Source organism: Gymnoscopelus microlampas, assembly GCF_963454915.1.
Source record: "Gymnoscopelus microlampas genome assembly, chromosome: 3".
Taxonomy (NCBI): domain Eukaryota; kingdom Metazoa; phylum Chordata; class Actinopteri; order Myctophiformes; family Myctophidae; genus Gymnoscopelus; species Gymnoscopelus microlampas.
The window spans coordinates 38,408,691-38,436,591 of record NC_139940.1 but is presented as its reverse complement, the minus strand read 5'-3'; the positions used below and the strand labels follow the sequence as shown (position 1 = coordinate 38,436,591).

Below are 27,901 nucleotides of genomic sequence, written 5' to 3'. Positions count from 1 at the left end.
AGCGAGGAGGAAAAAAAAAAAAGTAGAAAAAAAAAAAAAAATCCACCTTGCTAATGTTGTTTTCTTAAATGATTTTATGACAAGCGTGCAACAAGGCCTAAACAGGATTAGTCCTCTGTGTCCAAACCCATTTAGCTAAAATTGACCACGTACTGATTTTATTTTAATCACAAAAGACCGTTTTAATTATTGGAGTAATTAGTAAAATATATGTGCCTTCACCTCATATTGATTTATATGGTCTGTACAGTTAGTGAAGCAGAGGTCTGAGTATTGACTAACCTCTGTGCGTGCGCGCGCACACACACACACACATGCACACACACACACACGCGCACACACACACACACACACACACACACACACACGCACACACACACGCAAAACATCCACCCCCTTCAAACCTTCCTTTGGCCCTCTAGGGCTTGGGTCACACACGCGCGCACACACACACACACACACACACACACACATACACGCACACACACACGCACACACACACACACAGCCCCCCACCCCCCCGGGGTCAGACGTTATACGCTGTTGTAACAGGCTGACGGGCCCTGAAGAGGACAGATGACCAGCAGAGCAGAAGAAGCTGCAGAGCTGAATAACTCACACGTCCCTCTTCCTTCATCGCGTCAGGAGGAATCCGGCGCCGCGCGTGACGACCAGGCCTAAGTGTTCTGACGCCTAATTACCACCAGCAAGCAGTCCCAGCCGCCGCCCGCGGCACAGCAGAGAGCCCCCCGACCCGCTCTCTCTCTCCCCTTCGGACGGACGGCTCTTTGTAGTTTAACCCATTAAGACCTGGAACTCTGTCATTTTTCAGATTTGAGCTAAAAAGCATTATTTTACACTTTGGGCTATTCAAAAATAGCAGATCTACAAGGTCATAGCGCGGCGGCACCGAGTGCCGCGCTATGACCTTGTATATCTGCTATTTTTGAAAAATCGTGAAAATGGGTGCAAATCTTTGAATATATATATTTTTAAAGGGAACATTTTTAACTCAAATCTTTGCTTCTGGGGGTCCCTGGAACAAAATATGTTGATGGGGGTCCGTGGCCAAATACATATAATTTTGGGGGTCCTTGACATGTAAAAGATGGAGCACCACTGATATAGAAACATAAGTTTTTTCAGAATACTGTTGAGATTTAGGAGACATGAAGAATCGGCTTCAGGTCTCAATGGGTTAACGCGTGTGCGTGCGTGCGGGAGAGAGAGAGACGCGCGCGTGTGACGCCGGGGGGGGGGGGGGGGGGGGGTGGGGGATTTGAGTTTCTGCCTTTCGTTTCTTTCTTTTTCTTTTTAAGGGTCACCATCTTAAGTCATGGAAATACCTGTTCCTTGCTACTCGCCTTCATCAGTTCGTCTTCGTTTGGGTTTTTTACGGTAAAGAAAATATCTCCCTGAACGTGACACTTTGTCCTGGTTATCCCCAGACGCAGCACCTCCAGAAGTCTCGGCTGAGCTGTGTGTGTGTGTGTGTGTGTGTGTGTGTGTGTGTGTGTGTGTGTGTGTGTGTGTGTGTGTGTGTGTGTGTGTGTGTGTGTGTGTGTGTGTGTGTGTGTGTGTGTGTATGCGCGTGCGTGCGCTGAGCATTGCCGTATGTGCTGCTGCAGTGTGGGTGGCACGCAGCAGGTCCTTGTATGTGTGCACAAGTGTGTGTGCGTGAGTGTGTGTGTGTGTGTGTGTGTGTGTGTGTGTGTGTGTGTGTGTGTGTGTGTGTGTGTGTGTGTGTGTGTGTGTGTGTGTGTGTGTGTGTGTGTGTGTGTGTGTGTGTGTGTGTGTGTGTGTGTGTGTGTGTGTGTGTGTGTGTGTGTGTATGCATACAATCCACACACGCACCTATCTGCATGCAACGTGCATGCAGAGTAAACTGTATGCAGGAGGACCTTTGCAGTATAAAAGCAAAGAATATGTGGTGTGTGAGCGCGGGTCAGTCGAGACTGAATGGTCAGTCTGAATTATGGCCGAATGATGCGTTTTCTGGCTCTGAGGAGCCTTTCCCACCAGAGCCCTCGTCCTGTGCCATTAGCCATACAATAAATAGGATTACACGCCGTTCATTGAGTCCTTCACCAAGCATTTGTGTCGACGCATCCAGCGTAGGCTTGAACATAAGGAGCGGCGGGGCCATCACTGGACTGGTCCATCTAATTTAGTGCTGGCATGTTGTAGTACACAGGCACACATACACACACACACAACCATGATTTGTCCAACGGGGAGGGAGAGGGGAGAGGAGCGGGCGTTCTCCAGCACACTAATCGGCATGACAGAAATAAAATAAAGAGAGTCGGACTCCGTCAAAACATTGTACGGCCCTTAAAGAGAGAGAGCTAATGAAAGAGCAAACAGCGCCGAGTCGCTCTGATCACACAAACAACGGTCACATTATCTTATAGTTCGAGGGGGGATTCGTTTAAAGGGTCTTCTTAAGAAGAACGGCGGCGGACGGACGGACGGACGGCGGCCGGGGGAGAGACAAATAAGTTTATGAGTTTTAACAGGGCTAAGTGGCTGAAGCTCGGCGCTATCGATCCCCATCGTGGGTTCAGTACAGAGATGCTGCTGGTTGCCACTGGGATCTCTTGTTATAAGTCAAAGGGCTTAAAAAAATATTACAGGAGAAACAGTGAGAGGAGAGACCGTGTTTTTTGAGTAAACCACCCCGTTCACCTCAGTGCACCTCGCGCCACCAACAGGGTGCACGCGCACACACGTACACACACACACACACACACACACACACACATGCACACGCACACTTTTACCACAGTGACAGTGAAAGTCCCATCCACCCCCACATCTCCTCTTCTCTATCTACGTCTCTTTTTCTCTCTCTCTTTGACACATACATACGTACACACACACACAAGCACACACGCACACACGCACGCACGCACGCACGCACACACACACACACACACACACACAGGTAAAAGGGATGCCTTCAGAACCAACAGTTCGCCCCTCTGACTCCACAGAGAAAATTGATTTTTTTTTTCTCTCTCCCTCACTCTCTCTCCCTCTCTCTCTCTCTCTCTCTCTTTTCTTTTCCAAGGGAGAGAGAGGTGCTGGGCAGGTTTTTAACCTAACACTCTAACCTGAGTGTTAATGCACAAAGAGACATCATGTCCATTGATCCGGCGGTGCCGGTTTATACGTCTTTTAAACGTCTGAGAGGGCAAAAAACAACGCCGCGGGCTCCATGCTAAACGAACAGGACACACAGCCTTGTGCTGCTGAGATCTCCAGAGGAACATTAGTAAAAAAAAAAAAAGGGGGGGGGGATATATCACCACATACACAACGTATAGAGCCCCCATCGGTAATCCATCACAATCCCACCGTCGTCGTCATCACCAATTGTAGTCGTTATCGTTTTATAGCCATAAAACAATAACGCACTCGGTTTAAACTTCTCGTTGAGCTATAGTTCTTCTGAGCGTGGGAGCCGTAAACTTTTTGTCTAAACAGCTGTTGTTATTAACCCGTTAAGACCGGGAACGCATCGGTGCGTGTCATTTTTAAGATGTCTTTGGGCTATTCAAAAATAGCAGATATACAAGCTCATAGCGCGGCACCGAGTGCCGCGCTATGAGCTTGTAGATCTGCTATTTTTGGGGGGAAATCGTGAAAATGTGTGCAAACCTTTGAATATAAGAATAACCGTTTTTTGAAAAAACGTTTGTTGCTATAATATCAGTGGTTCTCAAACTTTTTTCCATGTCAAGGACCACCAAAATGACATGTGTTTGTACACGGACCCCCATCTCAAAATATGTCGTTCCAGGGACCCCCCCAGAAACAAATATTTGAGTTAAAATGTATATATACATTCAAAGATTTGCACAATTTTTCACGGTTTCTTTCCAAAAATAGTAGATCTACAAGCTCACAGCGTGGCACAATGAGCTTATATATCTGCTATTTTTTACCAAAGACAGAGATGCATTCCCAGTCTTAATGGGTTAAGCCTGCATGCCATGTATTGTATAAACCACAAAACATATTGAGATTTGAGATTCAGCAGAAAGTTTTGGCAACAAAAAAAAAAAAGAGAAAAAAAAAAAGAACAAACGTATACCTGCTGCAAACTAGCGGGTAGTAGTCAGTAGGACAAAGAAAAGTACTACCACCCTGCGGTGTCGCACATCCTGTCTGCTAATTATTGTAAAAAATAATAATTAATAATACATTAAAGACGAGGCAGAAGAAGAAGAAGAAGGAGAAGGAAAAAAAAATACCCCAGCCATAAAACATATGTATTTTTAATATGAATCTCCCTGAATCAATACCCTCAATTAGCAACAGCAAGCAAATTGCCAGTCGAGGCGTAATTACTCTAAGGTCACTAGGTATTATTCACAGTCACTTTAGTTTACTGCATTAAGGACAAGACAGGACGCCGGGCTAAAAAATTATAAATTCCGCTCCCATATCTGTCCTTTTTTCTTGATTTAGATGGATGAAGAATAATTAACTCCTAATTATTCAGATCACTTAAGGCACTTTTCGGGGTGGATCCGCTATAAAGAGATGCGACCGCGGTGTCTGTCAGCCTCAGCCTCAGCCTCAGCCCCTACTTCAGCTGCTTATCTGTTAGAACAATCCCTCGTCTTCTTGACCACTGATGACTTTAAGCCATTAAGACCGGTGGGAACGCGTCATCTGTGTATTTTTTTAGATTTATTTGGGCTATACGAAAAATAGCAGATATACAAGCTCATGGCGCGGCACCGAGTGCCGCGCCATGAGCTTGTAGATCTGCTATTTTAGCAAAATCGTGAACATGTGCGCAAATATTTGAATGTGTTTTTTTTAAGCGAACATTTGTAACTCAAATCTTTGCTTCTGGGTGGATTCTACGATGTCTTCTAAATGTTGCTATCATCAGTGGTTCTCAAACTTTTCCCATGTCAAGGACCCCCCAAATTATATGTATTTGGCCGCGGACCACCCCCCCCATCTCAAAATATGCTCTTCCAGGGACCCCCCCAGAAGCAAAGATTTGAGTCACAAATGTTCGCTTTAAAAAAATATATATACACTCAAAGATTTGCACACATTTCCACGATTTTTTGAAAAATAGCAGATCTACAAGCTCATAGCGCGGCACTCGGTGCCGCGCTATGAGCTTGTATATCTGCTATTTTTGAATAGCTCAGAAGAAATCTTAAAATGACACGGATGACGCGTTCCCGGATTCAATGGGTTAAAAGAAAGAGAGGAGAAAAAAAGGGAAAAAGAAAGGAAGAAAGAAAGCTTGTCTGTCTGTTTCTTTTTCACAGCAACCCCTTTTCCAGCCCCCCGAGCCCGTTTCTACCTCACAGGGTCTTAAGGAAACACACTTCCTTTAAATTCACCCATATGCAAATTTCCCGAGATGTGATTTGCATTTTAAAGTATTTTACTCCCCGTATTTATTGGGCTCTGAGGCCTTGCTGATCATTGATTTATGTGCTTCCGGCAATCATATTTCCATATTTTGTGGTGGTTTTTAACGACAGTAATAATTCAAATATGCAAAAAGTTGTTCTTTGAACGATATCTTTAATTATATCCTCAAAGCATCATTCCCTTTTTTTTTCCCTGTTAAAGAAAATAATAATTCATAACCGAGATTGTCTTAGAGAAAGACAAAGAGAAAAAAAGTCTAAAAAAGATGATAGATTGCATTGAAGGTCTTGAGACATTCATTGACGGGACGAACCTCCAGTCAGTTACCTTATGCACGGGGGGAGACATCTCCCCACGTTTGTCCCCGTATCTACAAACACACACAAACAGAACCCTGAGACGAGAGGATGGGCTGTCGCGCGGAGACATACGCGACCTTGTCCAAAAGCACTTTATTAAGGGTGACATTCTTTCACCACAAATCCAATCTCATATTGTGAAATTTGTCTCCTATGCTCTGAGGAGGGGAAAAAAAGGAAGAAAAACAGGGAGACCTTCCCCCCTCTCTGTTTTCGCCGCTAACACACCAGATAGTTTCTCCGTCACCTCTCCTTATTAGAGTTGTCACGGTCGCTGTGCCGTGCTCTTATGAAAAGCCATCACCCTGCGCGATATCAGAAGTGGCGGATTCCCACCCGCCCGTTTGGCCTATCAGCGTCACCGTCAAACATGTCCGGGTGTCCTCGCTCCTCAACCACACTGCCAGGCAGAGAGACTCCTTGACCATATTCCCTTTGTCACATCCGTTCATGGCGGAAACTTTTTAGAATAATTGCTCACATGTTACGAGAGCGGGTGACTAATATATTAGCCCATTAAGACCTGGAACGCATCTGTGTCACTTTAGATTTCTTTGGGCTATTCAAAAATAGCAGATATACAAGCTCATAGCGCGGCACCGAGTGCCGCGCTATGAGCTTGTAGATCTGCTATTTTTGAAAAATCTTGAAAACATTTTTTTTTTTTTTTCCAAAAAACTGTTAGGATTTAGATTTTTTTTAAGGAATCGCCTCAGGTCTTAATGGGTTAGATTAGCCGCTAGTTGGTTGCAATGGGGGGGGGGGGGGGGTGTGGGGGTGGGGGGTTGTTATCTTGTTCAGTTGGTCTATAGGATGCAAACTGGCAGAGTCAACACGAAATGGAATGGAAGAGATTAATTTACCCCAAAAGACCCCGCACATTAGACCCTACCCTGAGCAGTAATGAACTGCACGATAGCCTATTATAGTGGGTATAAACACAATCATCGCGTCGGTGTTATCAAAAACGGCACTTCATGTTGTCTGCGTAAAACCTGGCTAAATATTTATATCATATTATATCATAATATGATAAATTATAAAAGTAAAAAATGAAAACTAAAGACGACACACACACGCACACACGCACACACACACACACACACACACACACTTAGTGTGTGTCCACAAAAAAGGAAAACTGGGCATATCCTATTAAATCAATCCTACTAAAATCTGAACAAACGTGGCATTTAATATTGCGACCATAAATATTAATTTCTGAAATATTAATTATGAGAAATGAATGTCGTAAACAAATAATTAAAACACAGATATGATCAATACTAATTGTAGTACTATTAAGCTATCAGCAATTACCATTATTGCTGCCATAATTGCCCTATTATCCTGATCATTTTGCGGTCAAAATAACATGTCCAGTCTAGCATAGAGGTTGGTATGTCTGGATTTAAATATTCACATAGCAATATTAATTGCTATAACCAAGGTATGACCACAGATTTCAGATTAGGTAATTGTTTTATTTCCTCCTTGCTGTTTGCGGTGTTGCATGAGCCAAAACCAAGCCAAACTCCTCCTTCTATGTGCAAACATACTGGTACTTAGCTAATAATAATATGGTGAATTTGATTCTGGTTCTAGTTTTTCCTGCTGCGGGATACGGGGGATGTAGAGTGGCTGGGTTCAGTGCAAGCCAAACACATTAACACACAGGCCCTCGGAGGATGCACTTCACCCCAATGTTTAACCCATTAAAACCGGGGAACGCATCTGTGTGTAACCACTTAAGCCATTATTTTATACTTTGGGCTATTCAAAAATAGCAGATCTACAAGCTCATAGCGCGGCACCGAGTGCCGCGCTATGAGCTTGTAGATCTGCTATTTTTTGAAAAATCATGAAAATGTGTGCACATCTTTGAATATAATACATTTTTAAAGCAACCGTTTTGTACTCAAATCTTTGCTTCTGGGGGTCCCCGGAACTAAATTATTATTTTCAGATGGGGGTCGGCGGCCAAATACTTATAATTTTGGGGGTCCTTGACATGAAAATGTTTGAGAACCACCGATATAGAAACATAAGTTTTTCAGAAAACTGTTAAGATTTAGAAGACATTTGTAGAACCCCCCAAAAGCAAAGATTTGAGTTAAAAAATGTTCGCTTTAAAGAATATATATATTCAAAGATTTACACCGATTTTCACGATTTAAAAAAAAATAGCAGATCTACAAGCTCATAGCTTGTAGATCTGCTATTTTTTGAATAGCCCAAAGAAATAAAAGAAAGATGCGTTCCCGGTCTCAATGGGTTAACTATCTCTGCTGAGCCTTGCACTGAGTGCGCGCAACATATGTTACAACCCCCTCTGCCCCTGACATGGCTGGCACACCACCGTCCTACAACACACTGCAATTAAGCAACAAAAAAAAAACCTTCTCCTGCCTTTACATCTCCTAAGGAAGACAACGAAGAGGTTTTTCCAAATTAATAATAATAATAATAATAATAACATGCACATGCACCATGGGGTGCAATAACATGCACCACAAAGTGCTGTTGAAACGACCGATAGTCCAAAAAACGGCACCGGTACTTTTAATAATATACAATAACGCAATAGAAAACCGTACGATATGAAAACCTCCTCTTATAAGTTCACTATCGTGACAGAAAACTTTTTTTTTTTATCGAGTAGGGAGGGGGGAGGGGGGGGGGGCAAATCAATTAGGGCCCCGCTGGGAGAAAAAAAATCCCTCATGTTAGCGTAGGGTGCCGTGCATCACATTGTAAAGACTATTCTCTCTCTCCAGAAAGGTTATCGCCTTGTATCTTTTTTTTTTGCCTTTTACCTGTTCCTATTCACACTGAACATGCACTGATTTGAATAAGCACTGCTCCAGCGGCTCTCTCTCTCTCTCTTATCAGATCCCCAGATGTGTGTGTGTGCCAGCACAGCAGTATCAGGTACACACCATCTCTAGTGCTGCCAAAAAAAGGAGAGAAAATGGTGGTGGTGGTTAAGGGAGAGAGAGAGAGAGAGTGAGAGAGAGGACAGAGAGAGAGCGAGAGAGAGAGAGAGAGAAAAGTGTGTGTGTGTGTGTGTGTGTGTGTGTGTGTGTGTGTGTGTGTGTGTGTGTGTGTGTGTGTGTGTGTGTGTGTTGGTGCATCTGGGATCTGTTGCCTGCTAACAGGATCTGGGTATAATCGGATCCAGGCTGGATATGCAAAATGACCAAAAGAAAACCAAGCAGCCTAATCCTTCTCTGGGAACGATTCCCTCTTCTCTTTTTCCTGCTTACCTTTTTGTTTTGTTTCCGCTTTTAGTTATTACTTTTATGTGTATATATATATATGTTTTTTCTTGTTAACTTCTTAATATCTTTAATAAAATAAAATGTCTAAATCTGCTGACCTATTAGAGCCATTACAATTTATTTTGAGTACAAAAAATAATAATGAAACACACAAGCTATAATCTACTTTCGATTAATATCGACTGAATTTCGTTGGGCAATATTATTACAAAATCCTTCGTAATTAGTGTGTCCAAGCCGAGGAATATAAAAAAAAACACACAGACTGCAGATCTGCTAATGTGCAACAATTACCCACCAGAACCATGGTGTTTAAAAGCTTTCATTTCATTTAAAGCTTGCATTTGGGGACTTTCTTTCTTATTACAGACACACAGCAGCCACGGTACAAAATTAGCCCTCAATGATGTACAGGCTTCCAGTTTCATGTCGTTGTTTGCTTCTTTTTTTCCCCTCCGCTGTATTATTAAAAAAGGAAAACATCAGCTTAGGAAGAAGGCATCAGTCAGTGAGGTAGGCAAGCATGGTAGTAACATGACCTCAGAAAATGTATCTTCCTCGGGTAGGTTAAACACACACACACACACACACACACACACACACACACACACACACACACACACACACACACACACACACACACACACACACACACACACACACACACACACACACACACACACACACACACAGAGAGAGAGAGAGTGGGGCTACACTCATTTCCCCAGTCCTCTTAGAGGGCTAACCTGCTCTCTTCATTAGGGTGCTGTGGGGACTTATCACTGTGTAGTCTTTGTCCTTGCTGTAATTGCCCTCTCGGCATGTCAACCCCCCACCCACCATCTCCACCACCAGCAGCAGAAGCATGAGCCCTGCACAACCCACCCAACCCACCCACCCACACACCCACCAACCCTGCCACCCAACCACCCACCCACCCACCCACCCAGCCAGTCAGCCAGCCAGCAAGCCAGTCAGCAAGTCAGCCAGCCAGCCCATCCTAGCGTCAGCCCCCTCGTGACAGGCCTGGTGGTGAGGAGCTCGAGTTGGGGGGGGGGGGGTCTCTCCTGAGACCTGCTGATCGGCCCCTGAGGTCCGTCGGTATATAGAGAGGCTTGTCCTAGTTTAAAGCAGCACCATGGAGGGACGCTCCCCCCGAAAAACCACCCCACCACCAGCAGCCTACTACTACTACGGTACAACCTCCCCAACGCAAAAGTCTGCCCATCTAGAGAAGCACCAGGTGCATCGCCTCGACTCCAACTCACTCATTTACAGTCGGACTAACACAGCAGATAGCCAGAGCGGTATAGCTCTTCCCTCAAAGGGGGAGGGGCTAGTTTGGCAGTATCTCTTACTTTTATGGTATATCCATAGTTATGTTAAATAACGACAGTTCAGTCTTTTTCCAAGACGTTTAATTACCCGATTAAACACACCTCATTTAAACCACTTAAAACCTATACGGTACGTACGTCATTGACCCGGGTCCCCCCACGAGGCCTATACTTGGTCCACTCCTTTTTTTTTTTTTTACCTCAACACCAAATCTTTTCACTGATCTAAGCTTGTAGATCTGCTATTTTTTGCCCGAATGTTCGCCCCCCAGAATAGGGAAGCTAGGGTTCGTGTGGTTTAAAAAATGTGGAATTCACGTTCTGCAAAGTAACAAAGTGTCAGTCTAATATCTAGTCCTGCAATGCTATATAATGTTTGTATCAAAAGGACTTGTTGCAATTTATTTTCATTCATGCTGCTACATGACGAGTATCAAAACGACAGAAGATTTGTTATAAATCTGAGAAAATCTTTGGGCTAAACACGTATCCATGTCACATATTACATTTTTCATTTATATTATATATACAGACAATTCACATGCTCGACACAGTCACACGTTCACAGAAGGCAGCAGCAGCACGCCTTCCTTAGATTCCAACTAGGGATTACTAGGGGTTTCTAACAAGTTGCATGGCGCCATCTACTGTCCACAATGCATACCACAACTTATGGATGCCACAGTTACTTTGAACCTAAAGCTAAACTCAAAGAAAAAATAATTAGCAGTTCCTGGCATAATTCACACTCATGTAGCCTGTGTACATATACAGTAATCATAACTGCTAGCTGGGAGCTTGTGCGAGTGGTAACGCGGGGTTCTGAAATGGCCATTAAAGTGGGTAAACCCCTAATTTGGAATTAAACTATAACAGACAAAGGACTATCATCGTTTGCAGATAGAATCCCTGAACCTCTTGTTTGTATTGCTGAATAAACAGAATTAATGGGTAGTCTTCGCGCAGCCCTTTCTCCCCTCTCTCATCGCGCTGGACGGAGATTTCTGTGGCGTAATGGACGCGTCAGCGTTTTTTCGCGGGGCGGCTGCAAAAAGGGGGCTTCAGCCTTCTTTTCTGCAGAAGGTGGCAGTGAGGGGGTTAACGGGCTGATGTGCCGGAAGCATAAAAAAGAAAGAAAGAAAGTCTCACTTGACAACGACAAGTCGTCTGATTTTTTCCTAACTCTTGTCCACTCCGCTTTCCTACACTTGGACATGAGAAATGTACACTTTGGCTATTCAAAAATAGCAGATATACAAGCTCATAGCGCGGCACCGAGTGCCGCGCTATGAGCTTGTAGATCTGCTATTTTTTGAAAAATCTTGAATATTTGCGCAAATCTTTGAATATATATATTTTTTAAAGTGAACATTTGTAACTCCAATCTTTGCTTCTGGGGGGTCCCTGGAACAAAATATTTTGGGATGGGGGGGTCGGCGGCCAAATACATATAATTTTGGGGGTCGACCGTTACAACGGATTACAGCGGGTACTCTGCCATATAACGGTATTGCATAACAGGGTGGGGCATGAGTTCTATTTGCATCGTTCCCAACTTGCATCATTTCTCGAGTAGGCCGGTGTCCCACTGGCACCTGTCTAGTAATAATAATAATAATAATAGCAACAACAACAACAGAAACAACAACAATAATAATAATAACATAATAATAATAACAGTTTCCCCTTTATTTGTTGTTTAGTTGTTGACCTCAGCATTTACCCATGCTAATTATTGGGAGCAGCGAATGCCATTAATACAGCGCCCAGGGAGCAGTTATAGGGTTAAGTTTAAGTCAAGTTTTTCAATGAATTGAGTACAAAGGACCCCAATGGAAACAAGCCATAGTGCTTTCTTGGGGTTTAAAATCCTCTTAACAGACCATGTGTTGAACTGTACTTCCCTGTGCTTGTCTTCGCAAACTGTTAATAAAGCATTCAATCAATCAATCAGGTGCCTTGCTCAGGGCAACTTTGCCACGTCGATCGGGCGAGCTGGGGATGGAACCAGCAACCTTTTCCGATTCCCAGACGTCCTCTCTCTCTAACCATTCAGCTACGTCTGTCAAATAACTACGCCCGCTCCCCCCCAAGCTCCCACAAAATACTGTGTCGCACCATCCCAAATTTACCCCACTGTCTGAACACCTTTACCAGGAGTACAATATATATTCAAAGATTCGCGCAAATTTTCACGATTTTTCAAAAATAGCCAATATATAAGGGAGCCGCTGGAGCAATTGGTTTGGTCTCAACCTTTCACACCCAGGTGTTCCTAATAAAGATCATCATCACATCACGGTCAGGGCGATGAGATGCAGGCACACAAACAAAGTCATAAAAAAGTGAAAAACATACACTGTACGTTATAATGTTTTAATGGCTCTATAATGCAAGCATATTTTAACCCATTAAAACCGGGAAAGCGTCTTGAGTCATTTTAGATTTTTTTGGCGTTAGCTATTCAAAAAATAGCAGATGTACAAGCTCACAGCGCTTCACTTCGTGCCGCTTGTACATCTGCTAATTTTAGATTTTTTTGTGGATTTTTTTTTTAAGTGTGAGAACCACTGCTTTTAGAAGGCGTTTGTAGAATCGGCCTCAGGTATTAGCCCGTTAAAACCGGGAACGCATCTGTCTAACCACTTAAACCATTATTTTATACTTGAGCTATTCAAAAATAGCAGATCTACAAGCTCATACCGCGGCACTGAGTGCCGCGCTATGAGCTTGTAGATCTGCTTTTTTTTTTTTTTTATCGTGAAAATTTGTGCAAATCTTTGAATATACATCTTTATAAAGCAACATTTTTTAACTCAAATCTTTGCTTCTGGGGGGGTCGCTGGAACTACATATTTTCAGATGTCCGCGGCCAAATACATATAATTTTGGACGTCCTTGACATGAAAAAGTTTGAGAACCACTGAGAACATAAGTTTTTCAGAAAAGACATTTTGTCGAATCGGAACCTAAGGCCTTAATGAGTTAATGGGCTAGGCAACTCATTATTACACATGGCACACGGTGCAAATATCATACACAACACACGCAAACAGACACACACACACACACACCTCATCGACACTCCTGCATTCCCTTGCATCTGTCGTCTAGTAGTAGGACCGACGCCAAACAACAAGCCTTGGGAGTTTTTTTCTAACGGGGGTATTTTACCGGTCCCCGAGGGGGCCCGGGGACAGTGAGCTGTGGGCTATAGCACACAGAGGATCCCAGTCAAGGACACGGGCAACATCACTCACCGCGCCATTATTTGCTCATATTTAACCCATTCAATCCGGGAAACGCATCTGTGTCATTTTTTGATTTTTAACTACTATAACCATTATTTTATACTTTGGCTATTCAAAAATAGCAGATCTACAAGCTCGTAGCGCGGCACCGAGTGCCGCGCTACGAGCTTGTAGATCTGCTATTTTTTTTGAAAAATCATTTCAACAAATCTTTCAATATACATCTTTAACTCAAATCTTTGCTTCTGGGGGTCCCTGGAACTAAATATTTTCAGATGGGGTTCCGTGGCCAAATACATATCATTTTTGGAGGTCGTTGACATGAAAAGTTTAAGAACCACTGAGAACATACGTTTTTCAGAAACTTGTAGATCTGCTATTTTTTTTTAAATCTTAAAGCGAACATTTGTAACTCAAATCTTTGTTTCTGGGGGGGGTCCCTGGAACTAAATATTTTGAGATGGGGGGTAATTACATATCATTTTTGGGTGGTCCTTGACATGAAAAAAGTTTGAGAACCACTGACATTACAGCAACAAATACATTTTTCAGAAACCTGTTAAGGATTCAGAAGACATTTTGTTGTAGATGATGCGTTCCCCTCCCGGATTGAAAGGGTTAAAGATAGGAGGCGGTGTTGGGGGGCCACCTGGGGGGCTGTAGCTCCAACACAACACGCCGTGGAGTCGCCGAGCCCGACCCGACCGGCTGTGGAGGAGGAGGAGAGAGAGAGAGAGAGAGCGGTGATTTCAGAGTCCGAGGGGTGTGCTATGAGATAGAGAGAGAGAGAGCCTGGGTATACAGCCAGAGAGAGAGGAGGATGAGAGAGAGAGAGAGAGAGAGAGGGGGGGGGGTGGAGGGGAGGGAGGGGAGGGTGACGGAGGGCTTTATATGTCAGGCCAGTGATACCAGCTTTTTATGGCCGAATATTTTTCCTCTTGTCATAGAGAGGCCCCGGGATAAGGAATCACCATAAGGGTGGGGAGCATGAATACTGCCCTTGAGGGCCCTGCATGCAACGCCATGCACCGCTCCTGTTTATGGTTGACTAGCAATCAGCCACCGATTCAGGAACCCAGCAAACCCCTCATCCATCCACGTCAGCAATTAATCAATTAAACAGGCAGCAGGAGGAGGAGGAGGAGGAGCGGGGAGGGGGGGGGGGGGGGGGGACCGGCTAGGTGTGTTTCTACGATAGGCTGTTAACCCTTTAAGACCGGGAACGCGTCTGTGTCCTTCTTTGGATTTCAATGGCTGTTCAAAAATAGCAGATCTACAAGCTCGTAGCGCGGCACTCTGCATATTTTGTTATATGTCAACAACATATTTTGAGATGGGGGTCTGCGGCCAAATACATATCATTTTGGGGGTCCTTGACATGAAAAAGGTTTGAGAACCACTGATATTATAGCAACGTAAGTCTTTAAAAAAAAACTGTTAGCATTTTTGCTTCTGGAATCCCCCAGAAGCAAATATTTGAGTTAAAAATGTTAAAAAATATATATATTCAAAGATTTGCACAAATTTTCCTGATTTGTTTTTTAAATAGCAGATCTACAAGCTCGTAGCGCGGCAGTGTAGATCTGCTATTTTTGAATAGCCCAAAGAAATCCAAAAATGACACACAGATGCGTTCCCGGTCTCAATGGGTTAAGGTTGATGTAATTTCACGGCTAATGTCGGCCATCCATCATGGATTATTATCTGTTTTGCATAGACAATGGTCAATATCACTTCATAAATCTCGGGATCATGGGGATTTCATGATATTAAGCCTGAAGGATGCTAACAAATGATGAGCTATAGAGAAGAGCTGGGCCAAACCACAACTGACCCCGGGCCGAGCCAACTGGCAAGCCTCCTGTTAATTTATGCCCCGGATTCTTCTTCTTTTTTTTTCAGGACAAAAAGAAACAAGGAAAACGCTTGATGAGATAATTACCTTCAGCTGTCCCTTCAGCCACTTGAAAGACAATGTAAAAGATATGAATTATTCTAGTTAAGCAAAGAGGGGTGTGAGGAGTGTGTGTGCGTGTGCGTGTGCGTGTGCGTGTGCGTGTGCGTGTGCGTGTGTGTCTGAGGTACCCATTGGGATGTGTATCATGTAGTGTATGACAGGTAGAGTCTGTCCTACAAGTGGCTTCACTCTTGACACAAAGAGCTTGCTTTAAAGGCAGACCCGTGCCACCGTGTCCCCTCCCTGTCCGCCAGGCAGAAGCCCGCCTGCCCGCAACACAGCAGGTACATCAGCTCAATTATGATGATGGCAATGACTGATTGCATTTTACCCTCTCCCCTGTTCCCCCAATAAGTCTGGCCATCACACAGAGGCAGAGAGAGAGAGAGAGACAGACAGACACAGCGAGAGAGAGAGAGAGAGGTGGGAGCATCATCTATAGTGAGCTACGAGCAGAGCATCCCAGATGCCAGTCTCCAGGATGGTATCAAACATCTCGGCAGGCAGACTCTCCATGAAAATAATCTATACCTACAGGAAGTCAATTAAAAAGTGCCAGGGGAGATTAAGAGCAGCGTGACAGCTTTTCATCGGGGCACACACACGGGTTTGTCTGAGAGAACCAGCGTGTCGTGTCGCGTGTCTGTTTGAGTGTGTGTGAGCGTGTGAGCGTGTGTGTGTGTGTGTGTGTGTGTGTGTGTGTGTGTGTGTGTGTGTGTGTGTGTGTGTGTGTGTGTGTGTGTGTGTGTGTGTGTGAGCGTGTGTGTGTGTGTGTGTGTGTGTGTGTGTGTGTGTGTGTGTGTGTGTGTGTGTGTGTGTGTGTGTGTGTGTGTGTGTGTGTGTGTGCGTGGCGTGCGTGCGTAAAGGTAAAATGGGGGGAGGTATAAAGGCATGTTAGAGTATAAGGATCGGGGGGGTGCATTTCGTTCTCCGGCACCGCCGACGAACACCCTTAACCCATTGAGGCCTGAGGTTTCCGATTCTGCAAAATGTCTTCTAAATCCTAAACGGTTTTCTGAAAAACTTATGTTTCTATATCAGTGGTGCTCAAACGTTTTCATCTCAAGGACCCCCAAAATGATATATATATTTGGCCGCTGACCCCATCTAAGATATTTTGTTCCAGGGACCCCCAGAAGCAAAGATTTGAGTAAAAAATGTTCACTTTAAAAATACACATATTCAAAGATTTGCACACATTTTCACGATTTTTCAAAAATAGCAGATCTACAAGATCGTAGCGCGGCACTCGGTGCCGCGCTACGATCTTGTAGATCTGCTATTTTTGAATAGCCAAAGTGTAAAATAATGCTTTTTTAGCTCAAATGAAAAAGTGACACAGATGCGTTCCCGGTCAGAATGGCTTAAAAGCCCCTCATGAATATTAAAAAGGCCCTTGGCAGCCGGCAGGCTCTGCCACAAGTTTGCAAACCAGCGTAAATGTGTCTGTTTGTACGGGAGAGAGAGCGGGCGGGCTCCCACTCCGGATATCAATTAAATCAAGGCCTGTCAGTCTGATTGCCCTCTCAATGGAGGGACAGCCCATTCCCCTCCAACACATCCTGCTCCTCAGCTCTGTGTCAACCATCCATCTCTCAAACCATCATCCCCTCCCCTCCCCTCGCTCTCTCCCCGCAGCTATCTTCATCAACCTCTCTCTCTCGCTCTCTCTCTCTCATATCTTTATCAACCCTCACTCCCATCACCTTCTTACCCATCCTCACGTCTCATTCCTCTCTCCTTCCTTTCCTCTTGCTCTCTCTCTTGCTCTTCGTCTCTCAAGCAGCCACCAGTGTAACTGAGACGCACAAATTACTCTCCCCTCCACCTTTAACTCCCACTAAATCTTTCCCCTTTTCCACTTTGCTGAGCCGGGATATTTTATTCCTCCATCAAATATGCATCCCATTAATTAAGTTAAATTACTCCTGACTGCCAAATATCCCCCTGCCTCGATGGGTGTCAACACAGAAATGCATGACTGTGAACCTGCAATGACACGGCCCCACACTTAACCCACTGAGACCGGGAACGCATCTGTGTCTTTTTCTTTTCTTTTTTCATGGCTAATCAAAAATAGCAGATATACAAACTCATAGCGTGTAGATCAGCTATTTTTGAAAACAAAAAGTGAAACTGTGTGCAAATTTATGAATAAATATATTTTTTAAAGCGTATATTTTAAACTCAAATCTTTGCTTCTGGGGGGTCCCTGGAAGACAGTATTTTGAGATGGGGGGTCCACGGCCAAATGCATATCATTTTGGGGGCCCTTGACATGAAAAAGGTTTGAGAACCACTGATTTACAGCAACATACGTTTTTTAGAAAACTGTTAGGATTTAGAAGACATTTGTAGAATCCCCCAGAAGCAAAGATTTGAGTCACAAACGTTTCCTTTAAAAAAAATATATACATATATATTCAAAGACTTGCACAAATTTTCTAGATTTTTCAAAAAATAGCGGATCTACAAGCTCATAGCGCGGCACTCGGTGCTATTTTTTGAATAGCCGAAAGGAATCTTAAAAAATGACACAGACGCGTTCCCGGTCTCAATGGCTTAAACATGACTTACAGCCTTCCCAGCTCCATCCGCGGGCAGATTACCAGACACTTCGGGGTGCTGGAATTAAACACTGTTCTCTTCCCTCTTCCCCTCCCCAAGCTTTTAATAAGTGCACAATGGATGACACACACACTTTTTGACAAAGAGAGGAGTGATATTTTAATTACACACTTTTTCCCCCCCCTTCTTCCACTTCTTCTTCTTCTTCTGCCTTCCTCTTCTTCTTTTAATTGCTGTTGTTAATCACTCATTAACTTTTCTCCCCTCTTCTTCTTTTTTTCCTCTCTACTCCCCCCCCCCTCTCCCTAACAGCGCCAGGCTCCTAAATCTGCCTTTAGATGATTAGCTCAATAGAATGAACGCCTCAGCTTCCATTGGCAGAGGAATTAACTCGTTACGACCGGGAACGCATCATCTGTGTCATTTTTTAAGATTTCTTTGAGCTATTCAAAAAAATTGGCAGATATACAAGCTCGTAGCGTGGCACTGAGTGCCGCGCTACGAGCTTGTATATCTGCTATTTTTGAAAAATCTTTTTTTTTTATTTTATTTTTTACATTTTTGCAAACATGTTTAACTCAAATCTTTGCTTCTGGGGAATTCTACAAATGTCTTCTAAATCTTAAGTTTTTTGAAAAAAATATGTTTCTATATCAGTGGTTCTCAAACTTTTTCATGTCAAGGACCCCCAAAAGTATATGTATTTGGCCACGGACCCCCCATCTGAAAATATTTTGTAATAGGGACCCCCAGAAGCAAAGATTTGAGTTAAAAATGTTTCCCTTTAAAAATATATATATATATATTCAAAGATTTGCACAAATTTTCACAATTTTGCAAAAATAGCAGATCTACAAGCTTAATTAAGGTCTTAATGGGTTAAACGAAAGGGGTTTGTTCCTATTCCTTTGTGCAGGACAACGTGCAAATGAAGTGAAACATGCACAGATATAATGCACCGAGACCCTCGTTTCTTTATTATACACATAAGATACCGCCAGTGTTAATTTAACTTTGAGAGAGAGCGTAAAGACGGAGGCCCTCAAGGGCCGATTTCAATTGCTTCAGGTTATGTGTTTATAGTGATAAAAAAGCAAACACAAAGACATTAGTGAGAGAGAGGATGAAGCCCTCTCTTCATCACCTGGACCAGAGGGTGTCCTCCGTTTGTTTTCTTTAATAACACTTTAATATAAACCTAATAACATCCTTAATAACGTTGAGTCTTATGTGCTGTGTTAGCAGCGCCTTGACTAAACTACCGATTCTGCATGCGTTCAGCATCTGGGCTGCTATGGCTTTCGTTTTGTTTGTGCTTGAATAACCCATTAAGATCAGGAATGGAGCGCATCTGTGTCATTTTTTTTAGGTTTGAGCTAAAAAAGGTATTGTTTTACACTTTGGCTATTCAAAAATAGCAGATATACAAGCTCATAGCGCGGCACCGAGTGCCGCGCTAGCTCGTAGATCTGCTATTTTTGAAAAATCGTGAAAATGTGTGCAAATCTTTGAATACATATATTTTCTAAAGTGAACATTTTTAACTCAAATCTTTGCTTCTGGGAGGTCCCTGGAACAAAATATTTTGAGATGCGGGTCCGCGGTCAAATACATATACATTTTGAGGGTCCTTGACATGAAAAAGTTTGAGAACCACTGACATAGTAACAAAAGTTTTTTCAAAAAACTGTTAGAATTTACAAGACATTTTGTAGAATCGGAACCCTGGCCTGCAGGCCTTAATGGGTTAAAGTGTGAAATGTTTTGATTATGTGGCACCTTTTAGCCCTCACGTTAGGGGCCGTTAAAGAACACAATAGGACCCTGTCTGACTGTATGAGAGTACGAGTGTTATTAAGATCTAATAGGAATGACAGGCTCACGTATAGCGCTTTTCATTCACATTCATTCGCCTCCTCTTTCTTTCTCTCTCGCTAAATGATGCTGAGTGGGTATAGCTACAACCAAACTCTTCAAAAACACACTTTGAACAAAACGAGACTGGCCAAGAAAGACAGACACATGACCTTGTCCTCGTGTCCCTCATGCAATTGCACTGCCTAATGTTTAAGCATAAATGTGACGCCAAAAAAACTGTGTTGCATGACTTCTGCCGAGCATTCCCTCTGCATTGATTAACAAACCCATAATCATAGCCTTTCTAATGAAGCCATATGTTGATGTCATCTTATGAGCAAACAGATTGGAAATGCCACGAGAGAGGGAAATTAAGAGATCATAATTCCATTGTAAAAAATGTATGATGGATTTTATATTGATAACGTGTCTAGCCTCTCTGTTTCTTTGTATGTGCGTGCGAGCGTGTGCGTGTGTGCGCGCGTGTGCGTGTGTGTGAGTGAGTGAGTGAGTGAGTGAGTGAGAAAGAGAGAGTGCGCGTGCACGCGCAAAGACACACCAGTGTGTGTTTCCACTGCAAAAACATTATTTTTTGATAATTGATAATGTGTCTAGCCTCTGTTTCTTTGTGGGTGTTTCTTTGTGGGTGTGTGCGTGTGCGTGTGCGTGTGCGTGTGTGCGAGTGAGTGAGTGAGTGAGTGAGTGAGTGAGCGAGTGACTGAGTGAGAGAAAGAGTGTGCGTGAGCGCATGCACGCGCAAAAGACACACCAGTGTGTGTGTTTTCCATTGCAAAAACATTAATTTTACAAACATCAGCCCAAGGCTACTAAACACATCCAATCCATTACGCTGCGCTTTATCGTGTTATGGGGGGGTAACGGGCTGTAAAGCTGTCCCGGTCATAAAGAGCGATCGGCAGCGCGCCCGAGTCAAAAACAGAACGCTGAGCTCTCTCCCCAGCCATACGCCCCCTCCTCGTTATCATCAGAACAGCTCCGTCACATACTTAACCTTTCCAGACCGGCCTTTCTGCATTATTTTCCAAATGACCTTTAACGTTACTTATTTCATTTCCGATAATGGCGCACTAAATTCAGTTAACCCGTTAGAACCGGGAACGCATCTGTGTCATTTTTAGATTTGAGCTAAAAAGCATTCTTTTACACTTAGGCTATGCAAAAATAGCAGATATACAAGCTCATAGCGCGGCACCGAGTGCCGCGCTATGAGCTTGTAGATCTGCTATTTTCGAAAAATCGAGAAAATGTGGGCAAATTAGTATATTTATATTATTTTAAAGCAAACATTTTTAACTCAAATCTTTGCCTCTGGGGGTCCCTGGAACAAAATATTTTGAGATGGGGGTCGGCGGCCAAATACATATCATTTTGGGGGTCCTTGACATGAAAAAGTTTGAGAACCACTGATATAGAAACATATGTTATTCAGAAAACTGTTAGGATTTAGAAGGCATTTTTTTTAGAATGGGCCTCAGGTCTTAAGGGGTTAAGCGCATCAGGGCAGAATGTGTTTATTTTGGTGGAGGGACCACCACACCAACTGGCCATGGACTCTCCCAGACAGGAGAACTTTCAAGTGTCCAGAACAGTAAACACTGATACGTCTTCGTGATGGGAATAAATGTCACCCCTGTCTACTAAAGAGCAAAAATAATAAGCCTTCAGGTACGCACAAATCAATAATACGTCTAAAAAGGGACAATACAATTTAGCTCTGGATTAAGCGGGCGACATTTCTATACGTTTTACTATTCACCGTACATATGGCCGTGCCTAATTCACGCCATCTTGAGTTTGAATAAAATGCTAATGAAATATGCAAACAACAAAAGGCTTGTGTGGTAGCTCGACTTGTTTGGGGTAAATATTCAATGTTTACATCTGTTGCCTGATAATGAAATTCAGAGTTCCTTGCATAGCGTTTCCTGCCAACACATGGTGCATGTTTCCTGGTCGCACACACAGCTAAATCATTTACAACATCCATGGCCTTTTAACACATTAAGACCTGGAACGCATCTGTGTCACGTTTTGATTTGAGCTAAAAAAGCATTATTTTACACTTTGGCTATTCAAAAATAGCAGATATACAAGCTCATAGCGCGGCACCGAGTGCTGCGCTATGAGCTTGTAGATCTGCTATTTTTTGAAAAATCGTGAAAATGTGTGCAAATCTTTGAATATATGTATATTTAAAGGGAACCTTTGCAACTCAAATCTTTGCTTCTGGGGGTCCCTGGAACAAAATATTTTGAGATGGGGGTCCGCGACCAAATACATATAATCTTGGGGGTCCGTGACATGAAAAGGTTTAAGAACCACTGATATAGCAACATACGTTTCAACAACAAAAAAATATAATTTAGAAGATATTTGTCTGACATGTTTGACAAATGAACATTTGACAAATGACAAATGTTCAGTTTGAAAAACATTATATTCCAATATTTGCACACATTTTCCAAGATTTTTCAAAAATAGCAGATCCACAAGCTCATAGCGCGGCACTGCTATTTTTGAATAGCCAAAAGAAATCTAAAATGACACAGATGCTTCCCCGGATTGAATGGGTTAAGGGTCTAAGTCTAATATAAATACATAAGTACCCCTAGAGCTGTTGTATCGCAGACACACACCCCCCCCCCCCCCTGCGCCTGTATGGCGGCAGTGTGTTTCACACCCATGTGCTGCAAGAGAGAGAGAGAGAGAGAGAGAGGGGGATCTTAGCGAAGTCGCTAATGCACGTGATGATTAAGTGTAACTCAAATACCGAGTGTGTTGTTCACAGGCCTGACAGGCAGTAATTTGCTGTATTATATTCCGCGGTTTTAATTGCACGCCAACCGACGTCCCTCTGACACGTTATGAAGCAGTGATGTACAATTATTTCGGGGGCGGCGGGAGATCAGGGGAGTGACATTATAATCATCCTCATAGGGATCCTTCTCTTCATCTGCAACAACCATTAATGTTTAAATGGGAGGACGGGGGGGTGGGGGCGCACGCACACACACACACTACACACACACACACACATAAAAATAGTTCTCGGGGAGTTTCTAACCAGATTCTGTTGGAGGATTATAGAGAATCACGTCAGGGAGAAGGAGAAGGGTGTGTGTAGACAATAGAGGGGCTGAGTTAACCCGTTAAGACCGGGAACGCATCTGAGTCACTTTTAGATTTATTTGGCTATTCAAAAAATAGAAGATCTACAAGCTCGTAGCGCTATGATGAGCTTGTAGATCTGCTATTTTTGAAAAATCGTGAAATATGTGTGCAAATCTTTGAATATATATATATATTCTTTAAAGCGAACATTTGTAAAATATTTTTGTTCCGGGGACCTCAAGAAGCAAAGCTTTGAGTTAAAAATGTCGTTTCCAAAAATTACGTTTTCAAAGATTTGCACAAAATTGTTCAATATTTTTCAAAAAACAGCAGAGCTACAAGCTCGTAGCGCGGCACTCGGTGCCGCGCTACGAGCTTGTAGATCCGCTGTTTTTCAAATAGCCCCAAAGTATAAAACAATGCTTATATAGCTCAAATCTATAAAATGACACAGTATGCGTATATATTCCCGGGTCTGAATGAGTTAAGTGACGGCTTTCTCTGGATAAGCAGCATAGCTAAGATGTTGCTCTACTGTCACTTGCCAGGGCCCTCACACTCTCATACGGGGCCCGGGCATTAAGGCACATTACAGCGGATGAGCCATGTGGGGCGGAACTGATGGGCTATTCTGGGAACATCCCAGACACTTCTCGCAAGACAGGGGGGGACACAAAAGCCTGACACGAGCCAGCCCCATCCTGTTAACAGTCAAATCACACACACATATACACACACACACAACAGCCAACATGAAATCAGGACTATATATACTCACTCCCGACACTAAAGCCCTGATTTATACTTAGTCGCGATCCAGTGTCGCGCAGCGAAAATAGCCCCGATCTACAAGCTCGCGGCGCCCTTGCACCGCGCCGCATTGTGAGCTTGTAGATCGGCTTTTTTCGGTGGCAACTCGAGATGCACCACCGAGTATAACTCAGGCTTAAGTCGAGTGAAGTGAGAGAAGGAAGGGAAACACAAAGCAGATTTCAACGCTACAGAGAAGACGGACCTCAGCACACACCCGCCGCAAACTTTTTTAACTGGGAGAGAGAGAGAGAGAGAGAGAGAGAGAGAGCAACAGTTCTTAAGTTTCGTTCCAAATTCCTGAAGTGACAGTAGCAAACGGGGTAGCTTATGACCCATAACCATAAAGCGTGCGGTCCACGGGAGGACCATCCACATCCACGATGGTGTTAACCCATTAAGACCCGGAACGCATCCGTGTCATTTCTTTCTTTGGCTATTCAGAAATAGCAGATATACAAGCTCATAGCACGGCATCGAGTGCCGCGCTATGAGTTTGTAGATCTGCTATTTTTGAAAATTCGTGAAAATCACGTATATATTTTTTTAACTCAATTCTCGCTTCTGGGGGATTCTACAAATGTCTTCTAAATCCTAAGTTTATTTGAAAAAACTTATGTTGCTATAATATCAGTGGTTCTGAAACGTTTTCATGTCAAGGACCCACAAAATGATATGTATTTGGCCACGGACCCCCATCTCAAAATGTTGTGTTCCAGGGACCCCCCCAGAAGCAAAGATTTGAGTTACAAATGTTCGCTTTAAGAAGTACATACAGTCAAAGATTAGCAAAAACATTTTCGAAAACAGCAGATCTACAAGCTCATAGCGCGGCACTCAGTGCCGCGCTATGAGCTTGTAGATCTGCTATTTTTGAATAGCCAAAGAAATCTTTAAAAAAAATGACACAGATGCGTTCCCGGATTGAACGGGTTAATACTTCTTAAGGCCCGGGCTGAGATATTAAACCAATGCCTCACAGCATTTAGACTCCTGATGCATAATTTAGCACCTACAAACAGCACTGGCCGTCCGTTGCATCTTTGGGGAGGACGAGGAAGGAGCAGCAGGGTTATGAAGGGGGAGAAGGATGTGTGGGGGGGGGGGGGGGGAGTGCTGAATCCAGGGCCTTTCTGGAAGATGATGGAAGAGGGGAAGAGGAAGGCTCATTAAGTGGCCTAGCCCCACTGTGGACAAAAACACGCCAGGGGAAAGACAAGAAAACTGCCGTCTCACGTGCTTTAAGGTTGTTGTTTCTTTAACCAATTAAATATGAGAAATCTTATTGTGTGCATGCTTGGCCGGCCCAATTTGTGTTTTCTGCTGTTTTCGCAGCTCAAGGGGTTGTTTTTGGAGCCAAATTAGGACAGATCAATCAGTTTGGTATTCATGAGACATGCACGCTAAAAGATTAAATATAGAAGTAGCTTTACGCAATAATGAATGTCTAAAAAAAAAAAAAAAAAGACGGGTTCCATCAATAATGCCTCAATTTCAACCACTGCTGACAAGTATGGAATTATCAATCCATATAAAAAGAAAATCTGGGAAAGGGCTGTAAAGAGAATATATCTAGCAGCATATAGGTCCAGAAGATAGGTGGATGCGACACAGACAGACAGACAGACAGACAGACAGACAGACAGACAGACAGATAAATAAATAAGCTCTAGAGTAGGTGGTGATGAGCCGAGGCATCTATAAAGACCACTCTCTTGGTTTGACTGGCGGCAAGGTCAAAGGTTCCAAACATGGCCCTGGCCTCCATTTGCATTTGTTAATTAAATGCCACAACAATATGATCTTCGAGTATCAACAACGTGTCCCGTCCGTCCCCCCCCCCCCCCACGCGGCTGCCGGACCGCACGCTGAAGCGAGGTGGACAGCGGCGGGGGGGGGGGGGGGGGGGGGGGGGGGGGGCAGCACATCCATTTGGTTTGCCGTCTCGATCGTTAGCGCGCCACGTCGGGGGCCGGGTAATCGTCTCTCGCCTCAGAGATCACTGAGGAGAGCACCGATCGATGGCATCAGTGAGATAGAATCAGAATCACACTTTATTGTCACATCACAGGTTTTCAGGTGTAAAACAGAGGGTGAAATTAGTTTTTGTCTATTATGGCTATTTTTTTATGCCTTTAATATAGAGAGGACAGTGGGCTGACAGGATATAGGGGGAGAGAGATCAATAAAAACAAACAAATGATCTACATATTTACCGTATATCTATCCAGTGCGGTAAGTACCTGAGGTAAGACATACTGTAAGGTGCGGTAAGTACCTGAGGTAAGACATAAGGTGCGGTAAGTACCTCACTTAAAGCTGCCGTGTGCATGGCTCCTACTTCTAAATATTATATGCATACATGTACGTGTGTGTAAATATGTGTACAGTACATATATAAATGTGTCTATGTGTGTATGTGTGTGCACATTTTATGTTTGTGTGTGCAGTTAACCTGCGTGTCTAGCTGAGATGACAGAGAGGAAACGCAATAAAAGGCTGGTCGTAGCGTCTTTCATCAGCGATATACCACTGCAAAACTAATTGCAAAAATCCCTAAAATGTTGTAATGGGGGGAATCGGATGGTATCCGAGAATGGTTCTCACCTTTAATTGGGATGATGAATGGTGACAATAAGAAAACATCCCATTAGCTAAAACCGAGTTTTCGTTAAGCAAAATATTATGCCGTCGTTAGTGTCCGCGGGAGAAAAGCCTAGCTTAATAGCACACTGTAATCTCACTTTTCTAGGTCACCTAAAACAAAACAGAATAGGGGGTGGGAAGGGAGAGGGAGAAAGGAAATCGCATTATACCTGAAACATGGCCACCCATTAGCAACTGCTTTAGATTCAGATTAAGCCAGTAAGACCTGGGACGCATCTGTGTCATTTTTAGATTTGAGCAAAAAAAAATTACACTTTGGCTATTCAAAAATAGCAGATATACAAGCTCATAGCGCGGCACCGAGTGCCGCGCTATGAGCTTGTAGATCTGCTATTTTTGAAAAATCGTGAAAATTAGTGCAAATCTTTGAATATATATTGTTTTAAAGCGAACATTTTCAACTCAAATCTTTGCTTCTGGGGGTCCCTGGAACAGCATATTTTGAGATGGGGGTCCGCGGCCAAATACATATACATTTTGGGGTCCTTGACATGAAAAAGTTTGAGAACCACTGATATAGAAACATACATTTTTTCAGAAAACCGTTTTAGAAGACATTTTGCAGAATCGGAACCTCAGGCCTCAATGGGTTAAGAAAAGTATACGCGCGCGTGCATCGTGTAATCTTAAAAAACTTAAAAAACACGCTGCTGATGATGTGTGTGTGTGTGTGTGTGTGTGTGTATGGCTGTGGCCTTAATGAGGGTGCTTCTGGAGGGCTCTTTGTTTGTTGCTCTTTAGTCAAGAGGAGAGATGGCCCGGTGATCAGTCAGCACTGAACGCACACACAGGGCCGATTTGTCACCGCTGGGCTGCCACTGGCAGCACATAGCTCCTCCACTCGCATGATTTGTAGAAACCAGGGGCTGTATTTAGTAGTCCCATTTAAAGGCATATTGGAGAAGTGCTGTGGTACCTCGTGTGTGTGCGTGTGTGTGTGCGTGTGTGCGTGCGTGCGTGCGTGCGTGCGTGCGTGCGTGCGTGTGTGTGCTCGTGTGTGTGCGTGCATGTGCTATAAGACTCTACAAACGTAACCAAATGGACCCTCCATTTGGTCCATGTCTCTAAACTCTCAGAGTTTACAAATGGATAATAATTGTAAGACTGAGGATTTGACTGTGTAAAACTAGCTTCTTTTTTGGCCAAAGACCCCGTGCACATTCACAACACTTTGTAGAAGAAAGGGCTTGAGCTGAAGGGCTTGTGAAACACGAGCCTTTCCCCCTCATTAAAGGAGACGCGGTGTTTAACCAAAGCTTGTTTGCCCTGC

At 43.6% G+C, this 27,901-nt stretch overlaps 1 protein-coding gene across 1 annotated transcript in view; it reads right to left on the bottom strand.

Moving 5' to 3' along the window:
* znf407 (zinc finger protein 407) overlaps positions 1-27,901 on the bottom strand; it is a gene marked incomplete at its 3' end in the record, with an annotated part of 72,113 nt that overhangs the window by 27,881 nt on the left and 16,331 nt on the right. The gene's annotated exons all lie outside the window — the stretch shown is intronic.